The following is a 17515-nucleotide window of genomic DNA, read 5'->3' on the forward strand; positions in this document are numbered from 1 at the left end:
ATTGTCAATTACACAAATATTTCACTCTCCAATTTCACAGTTTTTCACAGTTTTTCACAGATTCTCACGGTGTGGCAGAGCAGGATGTAGATAGGTTGCATGGTCAACTCCCTCTGGTGTAGGAGAGGTTGACTCTTGACCCCCGTCTCTGTTTGTATTATAAATCAGATCTGCAGAATTCATAACGGATGGAATTCAAAATCAATCAAAGACAGGATGGGAATGTGAAAACGGGCTTTGTCCTCCGTCACTCTGCCGCTCCGGCTTGGCTTGATGCACAAGGTTCTTTCCTTTTTGAATTAGTGTAAATCCTACCCAGACACCTAAACTGCAGTAATACTTCGTCTTGATATCTAACTGTATCTGCTATTGTGTGTGAGACAGAGTATCACTCTTTGAGAGGCTGCACATTCCTCCTCAGCGAGACGTTTGATGCATTCTAACTAGGAAACAATATATTTCAGAGTCGACAGCAAAAACAACTATTTGTTTGATTCCTGAGCAGCAATTTGTTTTGGCTGGCTTGGTGCTCGGGGATAACGGTACTCGCAGCATTCTCCACCGAGGGAAGACTATGGATTTTTAATGTCGGGAAGCAGTGTAACCTTGACGCTCATTAACCACATAAAAATTAGATGCGCTGCAGGAAGCAGACAAACTCCCAGGCTTTCCCTGCTGATGCGCGTCTCCCGGCTGCAGCAGAGACACTTGTCTGTGTCCCCATCAGTTCCCGTGCACACCCACCCCAACCAGCAGCTTGAAATGAGATTCACTCAAGTGCGTAATCCCTCAGTTCTGCTTAGCTGTGATTAATTGACCAACTGTCTGTTATATGAGGGGTCCACAGAATCAACTTGCACCATTTTGTTGAAAAAAAACCACGCTGCACAAACGTCCTTTTCAAGTCGATGGCTTGCAAACAGGGAAGAAATTGGCATCTTTAAGGAGGTCCCGTGAAATTAAAATGAGACGTTGCCATTTAATCTCTGTTTGAGCAGCTCATTTATCTCTTGATAGATGCCAAATATTTATCCTAAACAATCAGAATATTTTTACACGCTCATCTTTTCTCTTCCTGTGAAAACATTTGACGATTCATCCCACATCAGGGGGCGTGAACTAACTTATGCCCCTCCCCCATCTGTCACATAATGAGCTGCAGCCCAAAAAAGACTTTTTCATTTAGACTTACAAAGAAGTTGCTCTAAAATGGTGGATAGCATTGGCTACCGTTGAACCCACCTGGTTTTACTAACATTGTGCAGCTATACAAGGCTTTCAGACTGACATTATTTATCCATCTTCAAGTAGCAAAGGGCTAACAGAACTAGCTAGCTCCTCTGTAGCTTTGTAATTACTGTCGTGGCTGTAAAAGGTAAGTTTTGAGTGTCAGATGACCGCTGCAAAATGTCTCGATCGCGATTTGATTTGGTGTGATGACTTGTGGAAGGTCAAGAAGAGTAGCATAATACACTTTTTAATCCACAATCATTAGCAGAGAGCTAACCAGAAGTAGCCACTTTTCCTGTCCTCTTAGCCGCTGTAAACGCCAAACAATATCTATGACAAGGCCCTCCCTAGCTTGACAACTTCACTGGAAACACATAAATATGCAGAAATTAGTGGCTCTCCAGACATTGAAGAGTGAGACTGTGCGGATGTCGTTTGGAAGCATTTGTTTTCACACTGCTGATGTTCTCCTGGTCTTCATGAATTAATCATTGGTGAAATCTATGCACATTCTACCACCATCGAACAGGTTTATAGCCTGTTCTCTACTGTTTTACCACAAGTTTACATTTCCCCTATGGAGTTTATTCTTGTCTTTCCTCATTTGTTCAGTGTCTTTTAATTTCAGAAAATTATTTCCTATGTTTCTCCCCTCAAAAAAAAAAAAAAAAAAACTCCCTTGGGTTAAACACTTGCACTCCAGTTGGAGAATTCTGTACTTGATTGGGGAAGTTTTACACATGAATGAATGAGAGGGGGAGAGCAGAAATTGTGGAGTGCACAAAAGCAGGCTGAATGCAAGTGGGAGAGCTGAAGTCGGAGCTCAGGAATTCTGTGTGACGGAGAGCAAAATGTGAGAAGCAAAACCAAACCGGCCCATTCAAGCAGAAGGAAAACCTGATTACAAGATCAGGGGAAAAAAAGTTTTCAAATTAATGGACCCTGCTCTTGAATGAGGACAGGGAGAACCCTCCGTCTCCCCTAAATTGTTGTATTTAGAATTCAAGCCACATTTCCATTTAATATTAAATGGTGTTTCAACCCCAGATCCAAATGAAATGGCCCAGCTAATGAAAGGGCAAGAGAACATTTAAACGTAAAAGGCAAAAGTATTGATTAATTGACCAGAAGATTAGGGTGATGCAATCAGAGAAGGATAGTAGGCATTCGTGCGAGGTTTTTAATCATTACCCAGGATGTTTTACAGTGCATCTTTATAGACTCGTGAGTGCTCGTCTTCTGGAAGACGTCCAGACTCTCCTAAGACTTCCTTTGATGTAATCAAACATGAGAATCATGATGATGGGGCCTTGAACTTACATCATGAAGGTAGACATGTCGGTTTGTACTGGAAATGACGGGGTTTTTTTTACCAAAAGAAAAACATCTTTCAAAAAGCGAATGGATCTCACTTGTTGGGAGCATTTGCAGGAGAAACTAAATTGACAGTAATCTCTGAGTCACAGAGCTCTGAAAGCTCAAAACCCGAGTCTTCATACTGATATGACAGAATCGGTCATTTGTCAATGATTACACAAGCTAAGCGTTTTTGATTCCTGATGTGACAAAGATGTGGTTCTGGTCTGGCCAGGTTTAGAGAAGAGAACAGACACGGTTAATGTTCGGGAATAAATCAAAAAGTCCTCCTTGTGACTCCAATACGATACATCTTATGCGCACTCTTGGAAGTTTTAGGGAAAAAAAAAAAAAAAAAAGATCATGGTTGAGCTTCCAATGAACGCTGTCATGACCAAAACAGGAAGCTAACACTGGCAGCATGCATCCACAGCCAGCGCCTGCAGCAGCACTACCCAGTGGCAACATTCAAGTTTCCAAATAAGAAACAAGAGTCTCTCAGCGTTCTATCCAGCCACTGCTCCCTCCACCTCTGTATACGGACTCTATATGTATGACCTATTTGCTTGTGCTGCTTGCGTTTAAAATAAGAAAATACAATTCATGCGAGTTACATGGCAAACAGGGTCGAAAACAACAAACTAACAGCAGTTTCAATCGAGTCACAATCCCACAAAGGGCACTGATACCGGTGGTAAGGTTAGGCCATTGTCAAACACGCCACAGTCTGCCACTCCAAACCTGATTCAAAATACAATCTTTATTCGGAGTCTCCAGCTGCCAAAAAATGGTAACTGGGGTTTCTTGCTGTCTGTGGACCTCATCCGATTCATTTTTGTCCCTGTTAATCAGATACTGTTGTACTGTGCGAGTTACAACTGATCGCAGCAGATTTGAAGTGAGTTAACTCCTGGAACACCATTTGTTGGAGGGTGTCACTGCTGGCAGATACAGAAGATGGACTGCGGAATCGTTCAAATTGCTGACATAGGTCTGATTTTTCACAAAGAACTAAAATGAACGGCAGGACTTTTGTGCAGACACCAGCAATAATTCCAAAAGGCGGGACGGATGGGATGATTTGAACCCCGTACTCATTTCTGACGAATCATTAATCCAACCGGAACATCTCAGCAAGAGTGTTAAAGAAAAACACCTGTCTGCAGCTTCAAGAAGAGGCGTTGCTTTTCTCTTAATATACAGAGAAGATTCACTCTGTTTTTAAAGCCGGTGCTGGAGAGGAACCAGAGATACAGTTGTGCTGGCAGAGAAAGTAGGCCTGGATGATAGATGAAGATGGGGGGGTAGTGGATGGTGTGTGTGTGTGTGTGTGTGTGTGGTGGGAGGGGGGGCTGAGGAGCTACTGACGTCTTCGAGATCCCTGCCTCTCCGTGTGCTCACCTCCCTGTCTCCAACACCTAATCTGTCTCGTCAGCAGGCGCACTTTAGTTTATAGATCTTCAACCCCCCCCACACACACACACACACACAACCCCCCCCCCACACACACACACACACACCCTCCTCAAACTCCCTTCACCCATGACGCATCACCCTCCATTCTGTTGATGTCTCCTCTGTGGCCTAATTGATGGGTGAACACTAACAAGTTGCCCTCCCTCCATCACAGTCCTGAAGGGCCTCTCTCCCTCTCTTTCTCCCTCCCTCCCTCTCTCATGCCACCCATCTCCTCATCCTCCACCTTTCACTGCTCTGTTCATTATTCATTAAGTTTCTCTTTGGATCCAGAGAGAGCGAAAGCATGGCTGAAATCATAGGCAGACTCAACAGCTGGCCCAAGGCTACTGGAGCTATGTGAGCATGGAAGAGAGAGTTAGAGGGATGGGGGGGGGGGGGGGTGCTTTTGATGGGGGTGCAGGTAGGAAGGAAGAATAACTGACTGACTAATTGAGTGATGGTAACAAATAGAGTGAGAATGATTGCGAACAAGATTCAAAAACGGAGTGCTCAGCTGAAAAACCATTGTGGAATAATGTAACTAGGCTTGAAACCAGGAAGCTGCGTCAGGTGTTTTATTCAGGATGTGATCTGAGGTCATATGATGTCATGGGGGGGGGGGGTGCAACAACAGGCATGGTGCTTTTGATGTCATTTAACCGTGTTTAGCTCCCTAAACTTCCAACAGTGATACATTGTCACATTTTATGGTTAAAAAAAAGACAGGGAAAATGCTTGATTTCGCATCCCAGGATGTCCTAAGCTCCGTTTACACAGAGATTCCAGAAGAATGCTGTTTAAGAGTCCTTTTGTTATGCTGCGCTTGCAGAACCAATCAATACCGCTGTAATTCTGCTGATTGTACACCACATTCCAGAGTTCTACACCGAAGGAGCATTGTGAAGGCTCGCTGGTGTTCCAGCAATTTTGGCTCTGCCTTTCTCACAGAATTTTGGTGCCGTTGCAACCTCGGCAGCTGAATCAGAGGTAGAACGATGCAGCCGCCAGCCCCCCGGTTCCATCTCTCTACGGCGCCGCATCAGAGCATCCCAATATTGCATCTTTTACTGCTTGAGATGATGCGCTCACCTCGCCAACAGCCGCGTGCATCTTATGCCACCGCAGAGGGCAGCATTTGGCGCCAATGCTTTGTCTCACTCTCATACTTCAGCATGGTAGATCGCCGGTTTACCTCCTGAGCCTCGATGCTACAAAACATGAGAAAGTCAGGAGGCAATTAAGATGCGTGAACACTACTCTGGTGAGGTTTAGGCACAAGAAACACCCGGCTAGTGTTCTGGAAAGATCCTGTACGACATTAAAGCACTGCCACGAACCGTGTGACACCAGAACGCCCGTGTTGGGGAGGATGGGTCACACGTCAGACTGTGCCTGTGGGACACTGCAGTTGTGTCTCATGCTGTGAGTTCTAGACTGTCCTTTTACACCCACGGTGGCTGCGATCACCCCTGACAGAGAGTCAAGATAGGAGGAACCAAGCCAGAGTGGGTGACATCACACATCAGAGCAGGAGAGGGTGTCAGGCGTTTGCACACTCGGTTCATGACAGAGGTGCAGAGGGGAGGGATGGTACTCACAATAATATGTTTATTTACAGTGGGTTTTTGTTTTTTTTGGTGCCTGATAAAACACAGCAGTTAGCATCGTCATGGCAACCCCTAACTGCAGCTCACGCCTGACTCACATCATCTGATTAAGACTGCCGCCACGCCCGAGATCACATCCTAGGCACCGCACTCAGGATGCACAGTGTCTTTCGGCATATTATTGGGTACTCAAAGCATGTTAAGGATGTTTCAGATGTACCGGGCCTGAGGGTCATCAAGTCCCCTCCTCAGAGCCTTCTTAACATTGTAGTCTCGTCAATGCATTGCATCATGGGTAGACCTCTACCAGCACAGAGGCACCGTGTCTTGTAGAGCTGCAAGCTAAAGCCTCGTTCCCACTGGCCAGTAAAGCTGCAAGCACCTTTTCTCTGCGATGGAACCAGGGTTCAAACATCCGGTCCCGGGTTTGGAGGAAGCAGCAGCCATGAGCGGCGGGTTCAGCGCCGGTTGACGGGAAACTGTCTGCATCACTAACTTGTGTTTGAAATGCACGGACATTCATTGTTGCCAGTAATGAGCTGGACAAGACACTGAAGACATAGTGACTCAGGTGTCTGGACGTTTTTATGAACACGCTGAAGAGTCATCTTCATGATTCAGCCTGCAGATGAAGGAAGGTTAGGACACCCGTGGCATAGCATGTCCCCATTATCATTCTGAGCCGTGCGTTCCATCTCCGGGTCAGATTTGCAGCAAGACACCACATCATGAAAAGGCCCCCGTGGGAAAAGACCCCAGCGACATCCTGTCAATGTCACCAGACATGAAGACACTTGGGGGGGGGGGGCGTGTTTTATCGCCGTAAACACGCCTTCGGATACGGTTTCAGATTCCACAGGAACAGCGCCGAGCGTTTTGGAAGAAAAGCTCATTCTTCAACAAATGTCTGTGTGCATCACTTATGCATCTCAAGGCAGCAGATATGTAGGCAGCAGCCATGTAGGCAGATTTTTTTTATCCTCTCTGCAGGGCTCATTGATTTGTTTGAAGAAATATTTCATTCTTTGCCACAGAAATGTCCGTATGCGTCCGTAGAGCAGCCCGGAGTGCCGGAGACAGAAAAGGCAGGTTTCAGAAATGTTGAAGCCACAAAGACTTGACGGTTCCTGTTGAGTTGCACATGTGCTGTCATTTGCGTCTCACTGAAACTGGAACACGTGTTCTTTGCTCTTTAAGGTCCTGAATTTCAACACGTATTTAAAAACACCTCCATGTCCATGTGTGTCCTGTACGTGCATCTGTTTGCTGGGCTGTAAAGGCGATGGACACACCTGAGAAGACTGGAGACTCCCAACCCTCGCCGACGCTACGTTTGTGTTCTTTGGGGCCAACAGGAGGAACGTTGCGTTCCTCTTCTCCTCTGGAACAAACTAATTCTTACTGGACTGCCAGTCCGTCACCTCACCAGGAAACTGTTTCTGACGGATCAGAAGACGATACAAGGACGCATCCTCTCTGCTGTCACATTTGCGCCGATGCGGTCAGCATGCTTGCGGGAGCAAAGTGTCGTGGTTTAGATGCGATGACCTCAGGGCATCAGTTAACTGGAAGGTATTTATTCCCTGAAAGGCGGTTTGTGAAGGCTTTTGATCTGATTGGTTGATGTCAGCCTGTGATAAGCAGGCGGTTCAGCCCATCACCTTTCAAGTATTTTTTAAAGCGTCCGTGCTTTCAAAACTCCTCACGGGGCGACTTCTCCGATAGTTCTGCGATGTGCTAACCTTACGCACCAGCCTACACATCCGGACAGCATCGCACCTTCCCAAGGAAAAACTACAAACCAACCAACAATTGCTTCCATGTTGTGGGACCTTTAAGTTGCAGCGACACGTTTTTCTTCCACTTACGGCCAAATGTTAAATTGTTAGTGTTTCCTGACCTGGTCTGCGTGGACCTAAGCCGCAGCGACGGTCGCCGCACGCAGCTCATGGCGCCACACGCAGCTCATGGCGCCGCTAACACCCAAGAGGACATGAAACGTCTCTCACCGCACAGACGATACTTCAAAGTGTTTTTGATTGATTTCATATCTGTGCGACACTTCAACGTCCCAGCAGAACTGCAGGTTTGAAATATGAACAAACCTGGAGGTTTTTCTTGTCTTTTTTCCAGGAGTTAAATGACCACAATATGACCACAATATGAGCTCTGGGTCTTTAGCAGCCCGGCCAGGGTCGACATGCTGAGTTATCGATCACTAACTGCAGGACCCAGGTAGGCTCGTCCCAGCACAGCAGCAACATCTCGCACGCGTTTTATGACAATTTGACTTTTTTCTAAAATCTTATAAATGCCTTGTTTTTTTTTAAAATTAGTTATAAAGGAAAAATAGTTAATTATTTGAGTATTTTTCTGGTTTTAAAGTGAAAGCAAACAATTTCGGCTTTGTCGTACACATTTTTTTTTCTTGTTGATGCTCGTTGTTCTCCTGGGACAGTCAGAGTGTGTGTGTGTGTGTGTGTGTGTGTGTGTTAGAAATTAGAAAGGAATAACGTATCACTTCCTGATCACTATCTTATATAATCACGTGTTAACAGAGAAAGAGAGAGGAGGAGATGAGGAGAGGGAGATAATGGAGAGAGGGAGAGAGAGAGAGGTGAGCAGGGGGAAGCACGGAGAGGCTGGTCCGAGGCTCGACGGACGGGGATTGATCTGAGAATTCACCAATCAAGCTCCTTCCTCGGCCTGAGCCGCCACAGTAGCCGGGCAGGATTGGAGGATACTTCAACTGGGAAATGCGCACACACACTCACTCACTCACACACACAAGCACGCACGCACGCACGCACTGGCTCAGCTCGCTCGTCCCGTCTCCTCCTGCGCGCACACACACACACACACACACACACTCTGGGAGAGAGGGGGAGCGTCGGCTATCCGCAAGCCGTGCAGACAAGCTCTGTCCTGGAGATGATGACGGCGGCGGCGGCGGCGTGGAGAGGAAATTGAGAGACTATGAGGAGCAAAACTCGTGCGTCTTCTTTATAATTAAAAAAAAAGAAAAGAAAAATCAGCTGATCCGTGGAGGTGTGCACGTGCGCAGAGCAGGTAAGAGACATAGAAGTTTGTGCGTTTCTAGCATCCTTGGCGCATTAGTTTTCCATTCACACCTGTGCGCGTGACTGCCAACTATAGTGGAGGTGTGTGTTGGTGTGTGTGTAAAATAATTGTTAGTACAAAAAAAGCGCGCACGAGAGCGGTGCGCATTTGCCTTTTTTTTTGTTCTTGCGCCCCGCGTGAAATCGGGAGCGATTCGACGGGCGTGTGTGTGTGTGTGTGGGGGGGGGGGGGGGGGGGTGAGACACGAGTGTGAGAGAAGAGACGCGCACTTTTTCCTCCAGTTATTTTGGTTCCATTTTAGAATCCAACCTCAGCGTCTCCGCCGCGTCAGGTCCTCTTGGGGTGTCGTTGCACGGCAGCAGCGGCATCTGTGGAATTATGAATGATAGACAGGCTGCTTCTGGACGGGATCCGGCATCCCTGTGCTGCCTGCACCTGAAATTTTACGCGCACTGCAGGAAACAAGGAGTCCGCTCACTGACTGCAGCTTCCCCCCACAAGTCCAGGCTCATCCCCCCCGCACCAGATCTCATCTCTGCCCGTGACAGAGGGGAAATAAAACAGTAGAGCCGCGTTTGAGTGAATGCCTGACTCATTTGAATTCTCTGAAAGGTTTTGACTGTGTGTGTGTGTGTGTGTGTGTGTGTGTGTGTGTGTAGGGATGCGTGAGCCAAGTGTCAGATGCTTAGCTGTCGCTGTTAATGTTGCATTGATTGGCTTTTAATGAGAACAGGGAGGATTGTACGGCTGCCAGTTTTAAGGCACTGGATTGGATTTCTGCAAGGTGTTCACCTGTTTTAATGTGATAGCAAAATGTTTTAAAAGGGAGAGAGAGAGATGAAGAATTGTTCGATTCAGTTGAAAAGGTTGTGAGGCTACAAAACTGGAGATTATTGAAGGCCCCGGTTTCATGTAGTAGCTCTATAAAATGGTCATTCGTGCAACAATTTGGCTCTTAGCCACAAGCTCTGACATGGAAATAGTAGAAGAGGAGGGAAAAAAAATGGAAACCATTGAGCGGACTGGACCAGCTCTGCAGTCTCTGACATGTCAGTTATGGAATCATACCATCTATTATTATACCCTTTTTCATTTTCCTTATTTTTTAAAGAAAGGATGTTAAATCTATTGAGTCTCAAACAAGTCAACCCTAACTAGCTAATTTTCACATATTCAAAATGGACTGAAACAGTTGGAACTGTTATTAATTCAGTCTTTCACTTCAAAGTTGGCAGTGTGATGATTTCAAACACAATGTAACAATTATACCCTGAAAATTGAGAATTGAGTCGATCATGTTTGATGCTGAGGCTCGTGGCTAGCACATTAGCAAGTGCATTTCAGCTTCATAAGAGTCTTCATCGTATTCTAGCTGCCGGCTGAACTCCAGGCAGACAGTTCATGATTTGGTTGCTGAGTTATTCGTAGTTGTTGTCGTAGTTGTTATTGGATGTTTGTGATATTGATTAAAAAAAAAATTCTCTTATTACCAGCTCATAGCTGGCTGTTTGTTAGCTACAGCTAACTATGTGATAACCACAGCCAAATCTTTGCTCACTGGAGCCAACACTTTGCTAACGAGCTAACGCTTTGCCAACTGGAGTCAAGTTCATGCTAACTGGAGCTAACGTTTGGCTAACTGGAGCTAACGCTTTGCTTACTAGAGCTAACGCTTTGCTAACTGGAGCAGACTCTTTTCTGACTGGAGCTAATTATTTGGTAGCGATGAGCTGATTTGACTATTGTAAATAAAAGGATGTTTGTCTACCCAATTATGTAATATTATAGTATACTGAATGGTATCATGAATGTCCCACATCGAACCACCCAAACATCATATGGTCACAATTAGCCATTAGCTATCGCCCACGCACCACCTCCTGACTGTAGCTGAAAATATCCTACAGATTCACAAAATCAATTCAATACATTTCCAAGTGCATTGTCACCAAAAATCACAATAACACGTCCTTTATGTGGAAACAAAATGTAAATGCCACCTGCATTACAAGCTTGTATGATTCACACCTCAGCTTTCCTACCGCAGGTTAGTGAGTCACAAGTGAAAGTTGTGATTGAGCTAATCAATAAATGTTTTGAGCGCTACGCGATACAGAAGGATATTCTATATTCTCCTCAGTACCACCACACCAAATATCTTTGAGCCTGTAGGGAACACTTTGATGATCGCCTTCCTCCCACATCAGTGGCTTTATGTTCAATCTTCTCGGCAAAGACGGAGTTTCAACTACAACCGCCATGATAGCAAAATCACTGTAAAAGGATTCTCTGAGGCACTTTGTTGCCATCATCTCTCTGAAAATTCCCTTGTTTGAAAATTAATCTCACTCACGTAGGAAAATGACTTTTGTTTTTACACCCATGTACGAAATCACACTGTGCATGTAGACACCATGATATCTGAACCGAATCCTTGATTTGACACCAGTTACACAAACACTAGCCTGAAGTGTCGTGCCAACTCGAGTGTCAATAATTGTGAATGTTTCAGTCACTCAGTGAGCTTGCAGCAGAGCAAACATCTTGGTGTGTATTCCTCAGCATGATGACGTGTTGAGACACACAGATTTGTCAAACTGGGTTCAATTTCACATAACACATGAACAACCATTGTCAAACTTGAGCCATTTTGTCAGGTACGATAACACTTGTTAAAAAAAAATAATGGCAGATACTTTTATAATTGCTGCATCTCAGTTTGTTACAGAATCATCTTTTCCTACCAATTATTTAATGTTCTTTACCCTATTGCCATCTATCCTAGCACACTTAGACACTTGGTCTCCCACACACAGACACACAACACAACCGTTAGCTCATGTAGCGCAACACAATGTTAGCCATTGCTTCAAAATTCAAGGTGTGATTCCAGAAGGACAAAAAAGGGCGGGGGGGAGGGGGGCTGGATTTAGATGTGAATGATCCTAAATTATATTTTTGATGCCTCTGCGGCGGCGCCAACTGTGGGCCGTGGCATTGTTTTTGGGTTGTCTGTACGGTGTTCCCATTCTTGTTGGCGTGATGTCTGCGGAACCCCTTGAGTGAATTTCTTGAAATTTGGCACAGATGTCCACCAGCAATAAAGTTTGAACTGGAAAGATGATGGTAGTCAGAGGTGAGGGTCATGATGACCTCACACGTGTGTGCCATCTGTCCCAATCTCAGGGCTTTCTTCAAATTTGGCACAAACATCCACCAGGACTCTAAAAATGAACTGCAATCACTGTGGCAAGCACACACACACACACGGGTTAAGCATACAACCAAAATATAGTCTTTCGTTTTCTGTTGTTGGAATAGATGAAGCAAACATGACCAAAACTCCAAAGTAAAAGGGTTAAAAAGGAATTTTTCTCACTTCATCTTTATAAATCACAGTTCTCTCAAGTGCCACAACTTTAACTTTGGGAGTGCAGCACTAAATCAAAGGAGCACCTCTCATTGAAGCGTTCTCTAGCTCGAGGCAAGTCGATCCGAAAACAAGTCCATCAAAAGAGTCACGGTCCACGCAGGACGGCTTACCCTAGCTAGCTTGAGTGTGGAGATAACCATCATAATGTTCTTAATCATATCACCGGCAGACGAGAGCGGAAAAAAAGAGAAAAAGTGGGTTAATGTTCCAGCAGCACAGTGGAAGGTTCATTGAAAAGATGAATCATGCTTTCATCCAAACATTAACAACCCCTTCAGTGATTGCAAACAAAAAGTGGCCATTTATTGTGTGTGTGTGTGTGTGTGTGTGTGTGTGTATGTGTTGCCAAGGCGCACCATGTATGGGTTTTTCTAAAAGTGAGAACGAAAGCTTTGAAAGTGCATGTGTTGATCAATCTTGTCACCGCTGCTATCTTCTAAATCTCAGGCGCGGCAAGGTAAAATAATCCCCTGCTTCTAATGCTGTGCTGCAATTGTGTGGATTCGAGAGATAAATGATGCGTGGAATTTTGTCATCAAATTTCGTATGGCTGGTTCTAGACCGAAGGGAATGTATGCACAGACACACACGGAAATAATTTAACATTAAAAAAAAAAAAAAGCTGTTTTAGATTCCTAGCAGAAAGAACCAGATAGCTGGGCTGATTGGAGGGAAGAAATAGGCTAACGGAAATATCTCCCTGCAGACATCCAGGGCTTTGACTTGACCCAGAAGGGCTGGGTGTCAAGAGCAACTGGACTTTTTTATAGAGTCCTGAAGATTTCTGCTGCTCAACTAAAAAAAACAAAAAACAAAAACTGCCTTAACGGTGGGGAATCCCAGTTGTACGCCATCCAAATGCAAGAATGACTCTTTCCAGATTTACAGGTTTGGTAGGCTAACAGCCGAGCCCCCTGGTCAGGACTCAGCAGTCCCACACCAGAAGGATAAGGGCCACACAGACAGGGAGATTAAGAGTTGGTTGAAAGTTCCACTTATCAGCCTCTTACAATGTTGTTGTTCCATCTCCGTAGCGGCTAACGTTCATTCACACCATCTGACCGGTGTAACGACTGCCACATGCAGCCAGGGGGGCTAACGAACCACGCTTGACCTCCGGATCGCTGAAGATGTCAGGCCAGAGGAGGTTACATGCTGGATGCCTAGGGAGGACTAAAAATGCCATAATAAAGCCATTAAAAAAAAAATTTAAGAAACCATGCAGACATATAAATGTTGTATGTATGGATTGAAATTTTGTTTAGACAGATCATTTCAGAAGCAGTGAGAAGGGGAGGAATTAAAGTTTGAGTTCGTTCAACTCTTCCAGGTATAATGTTCAAAAACATTTATTTACAGACTGCGTACATAATACAAACTGTTGCTCTTGCTTAATATGTCTATTTGTATTTTTAGTGCTTCCATGTTTGAAATAAAGAAGTCATTCATTCCTATTTTATTTAAATAAATACACTGGAAAAAACAAATTAGCATGTACAGGCAGAAAAATGAATGCCTTAACTTAATTTATTATTTTTTCACCTCGAAATGTTTCTCATGATCTTTGTTTTCTGTTTATAAAGTGTCTGGGTTCTATTTATTTATTTTTCATTATTCTTCCCTATTTATTCATTTCTGTATTTCTCATTAGTTGCTGAAGGCTGTGTCTTGATTATTCAGGTTTTAGCAATCAAAGTCCAGTCAGAATGATGGCTGCCATTCGCTCTTTTGTGAGGCGCTCCGACACGAGCGTGAGCGAAGAAATGATGAATACAAAATACAAACAAAACAAATATTTATGTAAAAAAACAAAAATAATTAAAAAAAATTTATTTTCATATTTCAATATTTGAAAACACGTATCTTAATAAAAAAAAAACAGCTAAATTAATACATTTGTAATTATGGCGTCTTTTGTCTTCCATACAATTCAATGTTAAGCCAGAACTGAAAAGCCTTTGAGTCTGGAGATGAAAACAAGAATCTACATTTGATGCTCTTGACTTGACCCTCTTTTAATTTACTACCAGAAGACTCATCAGGAACCCTTACTGTTTGATTACTTTGTCGTTTATAAAAATGATTTATTTTGCACAACCTCTCAGACATGAACCTATTTTCAGCAAAGGAATCCAATCACCTCATTTTCATCATCGACAAAGTCGAGAGGAAGGCTAAAGCAACATCCAACCACCACGCTAATAAGCTCAGGAGTTCCCTTCACATATTTAGGCAACAAGTTAAAACTGTTTCACCTTATAATTTAAAACCAGCATTTGTCAGACATTTTCTTTTGCCAGTATTCCACTTGGGACAGTTTGCATTCTTTGTTTTTACTTTAAAGGCCAACTAACACGGCAAGATTTCCTTTCCAAAAACAAAAAAACAAAACCAAAAAAAAAGTGTCAAGAATGAGAAATTAAAGTGAAAGCTTTGCTCATCAGACCAGTGAGGTGGTGACAGTCTGCAGAGTCTGAGAGGCTAATAAGGAGACAGATGGTGAGGGGCAGAGGATGTTTACCACGCAGCCATTGGCCGGCTGGGTGGGTTCAAGCGGCTTACAAGGTTTACGTTCACACCATCACACCTGGTAGCCGTTTGGCTTCTCTTGGCTTTGAGGGGCCCTGATTACCAATGAAAATGTGGCTGCTTCAACATTTAGGGGAATTGGGGAGCAACACGCGCGACCACGTGTCCTTCCTCCCATGTCATCTGACGGGGAAGAGTCTAACCAGGGTGCCGTCGCATGTGAAGCTACACCCTCCCACCACACATGGACGCCCCCTAGTGGAGCGCCCAGAACACATCACCTCATCCAGTGTCCCACCTGCAGACACCAACAATCATGTTGTTGGGTACGATTCTCCATTTTTTTGTTGTTGTTTTGCCCCGTGGTCATGTTGGGTCAGTGAGCTCTCTCAGCTCGTCTCTTTGCTCTTTTAAGGTGGAAACCGGCGTGTTTGTTAGCAGGATGTCCAGGGGAACCTACCGATGGATTTCAATGAAATTTGGTAAAAAGATGAGAGAGGTGATTCTCTTGAGGCGGCGATCGGGATCCGCTTGTCAGGTCTGGTCGGATGATAGCATTAATCGTTGGTTTTCTGCATGTCGATCAAATTTCTAACATGTTCTTTGAATCCGGTTCTTTGAAGCGGTGCTCCGCTTCTGGGAATCACCTGGATGTTTTTCTAGATGTGTGATCCGGAGAGGACCACTTTTAGGCGGTGAGGGAAGATGATGTTCATGTTCTGTATCCCCTAAGCATCCCTAGCGTAGGTATGCGCTGTTCAAGTGCTCTCTAGTTTATTTATGGCTGTCACTCTGTTTGCTGTTCCAGCTTTTCATCAGCTTATATGAAAGAACGCAGGAGGCAGGAAAGAGAGAGGGGAGTAGCTGTCAAATCTGAACGGCCAGGTTGCCAGTGATTAACCTTCGGAGGCACTCGGGATCAAATTTGTAGATCCTGGATCCTTAAGACTGGTCCAGGCCATTGACAGGATGTAGCTGTTGGACGTCACGTCAAATTCATCGGAAAGTAGAAGATCGTGGCTCCCAGACGCCGTCTTGATCGCGTTCTAGATCTGTGATCCAGAGTTTTAGCTGCTTATTTACGGATGGAGACACGCCGATGTTTATTTATTACCAGCATTCAGGTCCAAACCTTTCATCAGCCGTTATCACTCTTAACTGCAAATAAGCCAGAAGTTTAGTAAAAAAAAAAAAAAAGAAAAGTTTCTTCATTCACCAAAAAGCTGGAGTGAGAAAATGAAGGGCCGGTGTGTTTTTAGGTGTGCGGCGTGGATCTCGGCTTCACGTGTGCGGCACCAACACCTGCTGGAGGCAGATTCACTGATTGCAGTGTTGCCGCACGGCTCTTTGTATTCATAAGTCATCTGGTTTTAACATTTTATGGCTTCCACATGTAGACATTACTGCACTGTTTTCTTCAGTGAGAGCAACATTAGAATGATTCATCCGCTGTCACTTTTACTGATGAATGGGCGGCAAAGTACTTCCTCTAAGAAAACTCATCACTGTGAGAGGAGGTGTAATTTTCAGAGCATAATACTGACATAATACCAATTTTTTTTCTTTTTTTTTAAAGGGGGGGTTGTTTTTGAGACATAAAAGACTCTTCAAAATATGTGTCGGGGCTTTGTTCTTGGCGGACAAAGAACGGGGCAGTCTCCAAAAAAAGCACAAAGCGTGGCGCTTTTGGTTTGATTCAGATTTAGAATAGCTCATAAAACTTTAAATACAATTTAAAAAAAAAAAAAAAAGTACAATGCATTCATACTGCAAAATAGTTTTGGGAGGAATCTGATTTTAAGTGCGTTTAAATGTAGCGAATAAAAAAAAGAAAACATGCACAAGCTCCAAAGTGCACTGAAAGTGGGAGAAATCCACTGCAGTAAAATGCAGATGAGAATGTTCCACGTCTGCATTTTTGCCCTGTGCTTTATGGCAAGAATGTCTTGGCAAAGCATGAAAAAAAAAAAAAAAAAGAAGCAGCATTTGATGGCCAGCATGCTGCATGAATGGCTAATAAGGAGGAGCTGGATTTCCATCTCACATCGGTGAGTGTTTGCTCTCAGACTTTCTGTTATTTAAATAGCTCTTAAGGATGAACTGTCATTATGTAATCACGGCACGTTAATGCCTGGGATCCTGGGGTTGCCTGCGAGTGTTTTATTATGTTCTCTGCTTAAAAGCATCAGGACAATGCCTTTTGGTAACATTCAAGTATGTTGCAGCGTCTTTGAGGCAAAAGCTTGTATTTTATTCACGTAGGCACATACTTTATCATATTATCCCCCTCTAGATTTAAATTCTTTGCTTTAGGCATTGTACTAACACTTTAACACTCAATAATTGATAAAGAATAAACTGGTAGACATTCAGTACCTCGCTCAAGGTGAGTTCAGTCGAATGAGGCGCTGATCTTGGACACTTTTAAGACTAGAGAGAGATTTTGCAGCAACTTGGCCGTCATGACCCTAGTTTTCTACAGAATGGTACAAAATATGTAGAAAAAGAAACCAGTGTGATACCCAGTAGCCTCACTGCAACAATGAGGCTAGAAATGCTGCATTGTGATGTGTGCTGCACTGGACTAGAGCGCCGGAGGGTTGATATTTGCGGCCTCCCTGAAAATTAGCACCGCCAGGGCTTCCCCCCGACCAAAAGCCAGCCGCTTGTTGCTGAAAATCATCGATGTGGCAAAAGTTAGAGTGTAGCAGCAACACAATCTTCACGAATGAAAACTACTTTTATGATCTTTACGGCATAAATGCAGTTCGTAGAACTGCAAAACTGACATCGTGCTTGACACGTGTTGTTAGCATCACCG

At 44.2% G+C, this 17515-nt stretch overlaps 2 protein-coding genes across 2 annotated transcripts in view; one reads left to right on the top strand and one right to left on the bottom strand.

Moving 5' to 3' along the window:
• LOC147241357 (uncharacterized) overlaps nt 1–17515 on the bottom strand; it is a 140502-nt gene that overhangs the window by 110609 nt on the left and 12378 nt on the right. The window lies entirely within an intron of this gene.
• LOC147241358 (cadherin-18) overlaps nt 8328–17515 on the top strand; it is a 95426-nt gene continuing 86238 nt past the window's right edge. The window contains exon 1 of the mRNA XM_086191099.1: nt 8328–8720. The gene's annotated coding sequence lies outside the window, so the exon portion shown is untranslated. The remainder of the gene's footprint in view (nt 8721–17515) is intronic.

This window comes from Aulostomus chinensis, chromosome 21 (genome assembly GCF_037954235.1).
Source record: "Aulostomus chinensis isolate RoL2024-O1b breed Wild chromosome 21, RoL_Achi_v1.0, whole genome shotgun sequence".
Lineage (NCBI taxonomy): Eukaryota > Metazoa > Chordata > Actinopteri > Syngnathiformes > Aulostomidae > Aulostomus > Aulostomus chinensis.